The following is a 6,000-nucleotide window of genomic DNA, read 5'->3' as shown; positions in this document are numbered from 1 at the left end:
CGGGAGGGGGGAGGGGGAGGGAGAAGGGATAGGGGCGGGGTAAAGAGGAGGGAGAAGCAGAGAAAGGAAGTGGGGTCTCTCTCGCGAGATTTCAGCGGCGCCGGTCCCTCCGGGTGATTTCCGCCTCTCTGTAGCGCTCCCTCTTGGGATCAGTTAGCGGTGGGGCGCCTGTGCGGTTGCTGAGCGGCCCACTGGAGGCGATTGGCGGCTTCCGGCCAATCCACCCAGCTTCTCCCGCGCAAGGGGGCAACCCCAGCCTCACCGGGAACATCGAGCTCCAATCAACCGGGAGTTACACTCAAAGTCTTCCCCCGTCTTTGCACTCCACCCGATTTCTCTCTTCCTTTTTCCACTCCTCCACTCTTCCCTACCGGAAACGACGCCCCTTCCTCCTACAGTTCCGGCCGCCAGTCCCTTGTCTCTGGCCTGCCCTCGCGCCCTAGACTGAAGCTAAGGACCCCCTCCTCTTTTCTGTGGCCCCACCCCCTGCACGCAGGGAGGCTGTTGGAGGGGATAGGGTGGAGCCCAGGGATGAAGAGAAAAGAAACCAATCGGATTGGATAAGCAGCTGCAAAGGCAACTGGAGGCTGTAGTTGTATTGTCATAGTAACCAATGTGTGCAGACAGAATGACCCTCCCTTGGCGAGTGGATTCCCCGGAAAGTGCCCAGGGTTCCCCCTGGCTTCCCTTCCGTCTAAGGGCCTCCCCCAGGTTGGGAATCCGGGTAGTTCTCCTGCGCGGAGAAGTTCATTTTCTCCTCCCTTTCCCTTTCCCGCAGCAATTGGGGAGACCCCGAGGCATTCACCATGGGCTTTTCCACCCGCCTGCGGGCGGGAACCACCTCCATAGTTTTCCACTCCGTGCCGGGCTTGGGGGAGGGCTGGGCCTACGCAGAAGATGCTGGGCCTGAAGGCTGGCGGGCGGCGGGCTGGAGCAGGCTAGGCGAGGCGGCGGCGCTAGGCTGCGAGGCGGGCGAGGGGTTTCCCCACAACCGCCCCCGGCACTGGGAGGCGGGGTCCCGCCAGGACGGGGTCCCTGAGGGAGGAGAACGGCACACGACTGCCGAGATCCCTTTTCTGCTGACGGGGACATTCGACTCTCCCCGGCGGGTCGACCCCTTACTGAAATCCCCCAAACCCCACCCCACACACACTCTCGGCGACCTAGCCTCCTGCGAGCCCCCCACGCGGCCTTCACTAGCCACCTCCTGCCGCGAGGAGGCCAGCGTGAGAGTGGGAACTCATCTTGGAAGGCTAACAAGTGATTTTTCAGCGCTTAGGGGACGTGGCGAGATGCTCACGACCGCCATCCCTCTGAGAGGCACCCCCCAGTGTGAGTCCCCCTTTCTTATCAAAAACAGACCTCCGAGTTCCTTTCTCCTTTGCAAACTTCCTCCTTCTCTCAGGCGTTCGTAGTATTTTAGAACTTGTCACTATGTATCTTTTGGGTTGGAGAGGAAAACATTGGGTAAAATAGTATCAAGAAAAACCTAGATACTTGAGCGAAGTTCCTATGAAAGGCTTCTAGGAAAAGGATTTTCATTCTTAGAACAAATCTTTTTGAATGTTTATTGTGTGTATTTTGTCTCATGTTTGAGGCTAAAAAAGCAGAATAACGTAAATGGGCTCAATAATAATGAGTGTGTGAAAAGTAGCTGGAGAAGTCGTCGTGTTAGTGGTTTGAAAGAATTATTTGACATTTTACAAATTATATTTTCCATTCGTATTGTGGAGGCGTTTAAACAGCTGTCCCAAAGTACTTTAGGATGTATAACGGTATAAACCCCTCCAGGAATGCAGCCCTCACTGGACAGTTAAAATCATAATTTTAATGGGCTATTTTGGTTTGGCTCGGTCGGGGTACCTGATTCCTTTTGTCTTTCATGCTAGGTGAAAAGGCGCTATCAAAATCCTTCTCTGAGACCGCACCTATTAAAAGACTGGGCCAACGTCTATGGGTAGGTTTGGAGGAAATGAAAGTACAAGCTACTTTGAAACAAATCCCAAGGACAGATTATCATTAACGACATAGAAACTGAACTATGCCCCTCGTGCTGCATGCGCCTACTGTGATGCAGTGTGACACGCGGTGATTGCAGCTGTACATTGCCCCGTGTCGTCCCTCCACCCACCGAGGGGCCGCCCACTCATGGGAAAGAGAGCCACCTAGTGAAAGATTGTTCTCATCTCTGGTTTAGGATCTGGCTTTTCTTCAACCCTGAGAGCCCAAGGATGGAGATTATGACTACATATTACCTAAAATACCTTAGATTTTCTTCCTGAAATTTATTGGTTAGATTTTTTTAAAAGATCTTAAGCAGAATAAAAGTTTGTGTTGTGTGAAATAACCACCCCCTTAGTAATCATCCTAATAACACTTTTTATGTCTGTGCCTTATATCTCCAATCAACAGTATATGAGCATATATCATGTCCCGCCTGACGATCTAGAAAACTATTAGTACCTTCTCATTTTGGAGATAAGGAAACTGGAGTTGGAAAAAATGAATCCTTTTGTTGTGTTGTTTGTTTGATAAACATTACTGAGCATTTATTATATTTCAGACACTGTCCAGGTTACTATGGATACTACCATGGAAGAGACATGGTCCCTGTCTTGGAGGAACCCACCTTCTGGTAGAGATACCAGAGAATAGAGACATGATTTGGATGCAATACTATGGGTGCAAAAATTAAGGTAAGAACAAAGTGCTTTAAGTGCACAGATGAAGGTCAGACATATAAGCCATCTTTATATTTTATAGCAGGTTTCCTAATAATGTTTCAAGGTTCTTCAATAACTTTAGTGTCCCTACAAACTAGATAGAATAGTAACATTTAATTTTACAGATTGTAAAACATTGATGCCCATCTTGAAAATACCTTTAAAAAATCAATAGGATTCAGGAGAATTATGACCCCCAATTTACATATTGCTTAATGTACATTTTCTAATCTCATCTCTTTCTACTAGAACCCATCAACAGATTTGTAAAATACAAGCACCTTTCTGCAATATTATTCACCTTTTCCCCCCTACAGATAAAGATTACATCTAAACCAAAAGAAATTATAGATGAGAAGCTGTTTCATTTTGTTTAATCCTACATAATCTTAAATTTTTCAGTTTATGCCAAAGTGATTTTATTGAAAGACCATAAGCTAGGAGACCTGAGTGTGCATCCCAATTCTGCCATCTCAGTCTCTGAAGTTCAGTTTCTTCCTTGACCAAAATGGAAACATTACCTATTACAGGCTTCCTGTGAACTTTAATGATAATATAGGTGACTGACTATATGAGTGCCTGACATACAACGCTGGTACTTGATGAACGTCAATTTATTTTTTGCCCTCTGCTCTTATATCAAGCTAAAACTAATAATTTAGAACTACTGCAGCATAAAATTATTTTTTTAAATAATAGTTTATCTAATCTTTGTAATACTCATAAATCTGACCGCATACACAAATTTATTCTTATTCAGTGCTGAAAGATAGATTCTTTATCCATGACACTGAATACAGAAAAGAACACAATATCAGGACATTGTGAGTCAGATTCCAGAAGGTTGAAACTTTTAAAAAACCTTTTATCACTAAAAGCAGCCTAATATAACCACATTTCTGCCCAAGTAAACAGAGTGGCCAGTTTTCAACCTGGCACCAAGTACTTGCCGAGAAGCTACTCTTAACATTGCTATCAAATTTACCCAGAGCTTTGGTAGCCTAATAATTAATACATAGTAAACCTGCTCCCTTTTTATAATAATACACATCTCACCTGTTCCATGAAACCTTAACAAGCACTAATTTATTTTAATATTTAACCTACATATTCTGATTGTTTCCCAGTCATGTGTACAGTAGGTACTTAATGTGTTTCTATTTTGATGAGAATGCTTTGTCAATTGCAGTACTGAAGGACACAATGTATATGAAGCTGGCCCATGTTCTCCTCATTACTACACTTCAGGTGTGGAGCTAAGTGATTGAATCAAGTAAGTAATTCATTCTCTTCAAATAGTGAGACAGATACAAATTGACATTAAACTCAGGTCTCCTGTTGCTCAAGATTTCTCAGACCTTAGTCTGAGAAAATCTAAAGTCTTAGTCAGCAGCCTTTCTCAAACAGTTCACCAAGTGTGAATTTATTCATTCATTTCTAAGAAGGAGTCACTGAGCCTCCTCCAGAACGGTCAGGAAGCATTGCAGTCCAAGATTTAAGAGAAGAAACTTCTGGTTTGGGAGACAGTGAGGTGACAGAGAATGGTAGTCAGAGCTAGCTAGCTCTCCTCCACTCTCCTAATATTTACTAATGGAAATCTTATTAATCTTCAAGAATTTCTCTCAACTCCCAGTAAGAAAATACCTCTGGGAAAGAACCACACCTTAAAATCCTATCTACTAATTTAATGAATGCAGGCCATCTGAAGAAGACAAAAAGAAATGCCCATAGGGAAGACCAAAGAGTATTAAAAAAGAAAATTAAAACCTTAGCCTCTTACACTTTATATTGTCCAAAGGCCTTGGTGTTCATGGATCTCTTTACTACTCCAAGCACAGTACTACTGAAACCATCTTGGGGTCCATAGTCTAAAATCAATGTATTTCATGTCAAAATCTGTTGTATTACCCAGAAGCTGCCATTTTTTTTTTTCTTAGAACACACCACTAAAAGAAAAAAAAAAAATCTTTCCCTATTATATAGTCTCTCCTTTCCTAATTTCTGCAGGGGAGACAACTATTTTTGAGCACAGAGAATGTGATACTGATATTGTCATAAATCTGCTCTTCTTCAAAACCATAAGAAACCACACGTGGGCACACACGCTCATACACACATGCATGCCTTCCTCCTTTCCCTGCCTTTATTATTTTACCACTTCTATTTTCAGTTCAAGTTAAAATGTGATATAGATGAAAAGCAAAGAAACTCAGGACATACGTTTCAAAGCTTACTTGGGTACTTACATGTACTCAAGTCCTGTTCTGCTTTGCTTAACTATCCTAGGGTCTTTTCTATTCACAGAAAAATTCTACATATTATAAACCTAGATAGTTTGTCCTGCATTTATAAAAATTCTTACTATTATTGGACTACTAGATATGAGAGCATATTCCAGAGCAAATTAGTGAATTAATATATTCTTATAGTCTACATTTTAGCTATATTAAGCTTAAAAATTTTTTTAATTCCTGGCTTGAATTTTCCATTGGCTTTCCACTGCCCTCAGAATAAAGTCCCCAATCCTTAGGGTGACCTATGTGATCTGGTCCTTGCCTGCCTCTTCTCTAACGTTTCCTGAAGTCAGCACTCTAGCCACAGTGACCTTCTCTCAGGTCCTTGAATGGGTGGTGTTCTTTTCTACTCAGAGCCTTTACACAAGCTGTTCCCTTATTTAGATAACTCTTCTTCCTTCTTATGCTTCAAGCCTAAACTTGAACTTCTCTGGAAAAATCTTCTCTGCCCCACCTCCCATCAACCTAGGTTAGCTACACCTATTTCATATTCCCATAGCACCCTGCCCATCTTCTTCATGGCATTTGTCATATTTGTAATTATTCAGTGTCTGTTCCCTCCAGTTGGCTGTAAGCTCTGTAGTGCAAACACTGTACCTGTTTTGCTCACTACTGTATTATCACTCCACTACCAGGGTTGCTGATACAAGGGTGCTCAATAGATGTTTGTTGAATCAATTAATCTTGGGAAAAAAAGTAGAAGTTTGGACCACGACTTTCATATAAATGCTTAAAATTTCTGAAGACCTTCCTATGGAATATAGAGGTCATTACTAAGCAATAAGAAAAGAACTTCAACCCATCCGAGGAATCTATTATATTTAACATGATGAAAGTTTTAATTAGATGAAATTTACTTAGGCAATGAGTAAAGAGCACACATAAGATTATGGGTAACTCATCAATTATCTCACCACAAAGTCTCATACTTCAATGTAGGAAAAAAGTCTTCAGTGTCCAAGTCACTTTTATTTAACCTTTAT

At 42.5% G+C, this 6,000-nt stretch overlaps 1 protein-coding gene across 1 annotated transcript in view; it reads left to right on the top strand.

Annotated features, from left to right (window-relative positions):
* The first annotated feature begins 1,183 nt into the window (after positions 1–1,183).
* The window catches only part of NMNAT2 (nicotinamide nucleotide adenylyltransferase 2), a 202,133-nt gene continuing 197,316 nt past the window's right edge, over positions 1,184–6,000 (top strand). The window contains exons 1-4 of the mRNA XM_082663533.1: positions 1,184–1,332; positions 1,890–1,957; positions 2,564–2,696; positions 3,913–3,996. The gene's annotated coding sequence lies outside the window, so the exon portion shown is untranslated. The remainder of the gene's footprint in view (positions 1,333–1,889; positions 1,958–2,563; positions 2,697–3,912; positions 3,997–6,000) is intronic.

The sequence above is a fragment of the Grampus griseus genome, assembly GCF_964374135.1.
Source record: "Grampus griseus genome assembly, chromosome: 1".
In the NCBI taxonomy this organism is placed as follows: domain Eukaryota; kingdom Metazoa; phylum Chordata; class Mammalia; order Artiodactyla; family Delphinidae; genus Grampus; species Grampus griseus.
Note: the sequence above shows the minus strand (reverse complement) of the source record. Positions and strands in the feature narration are given on the sequence as shown.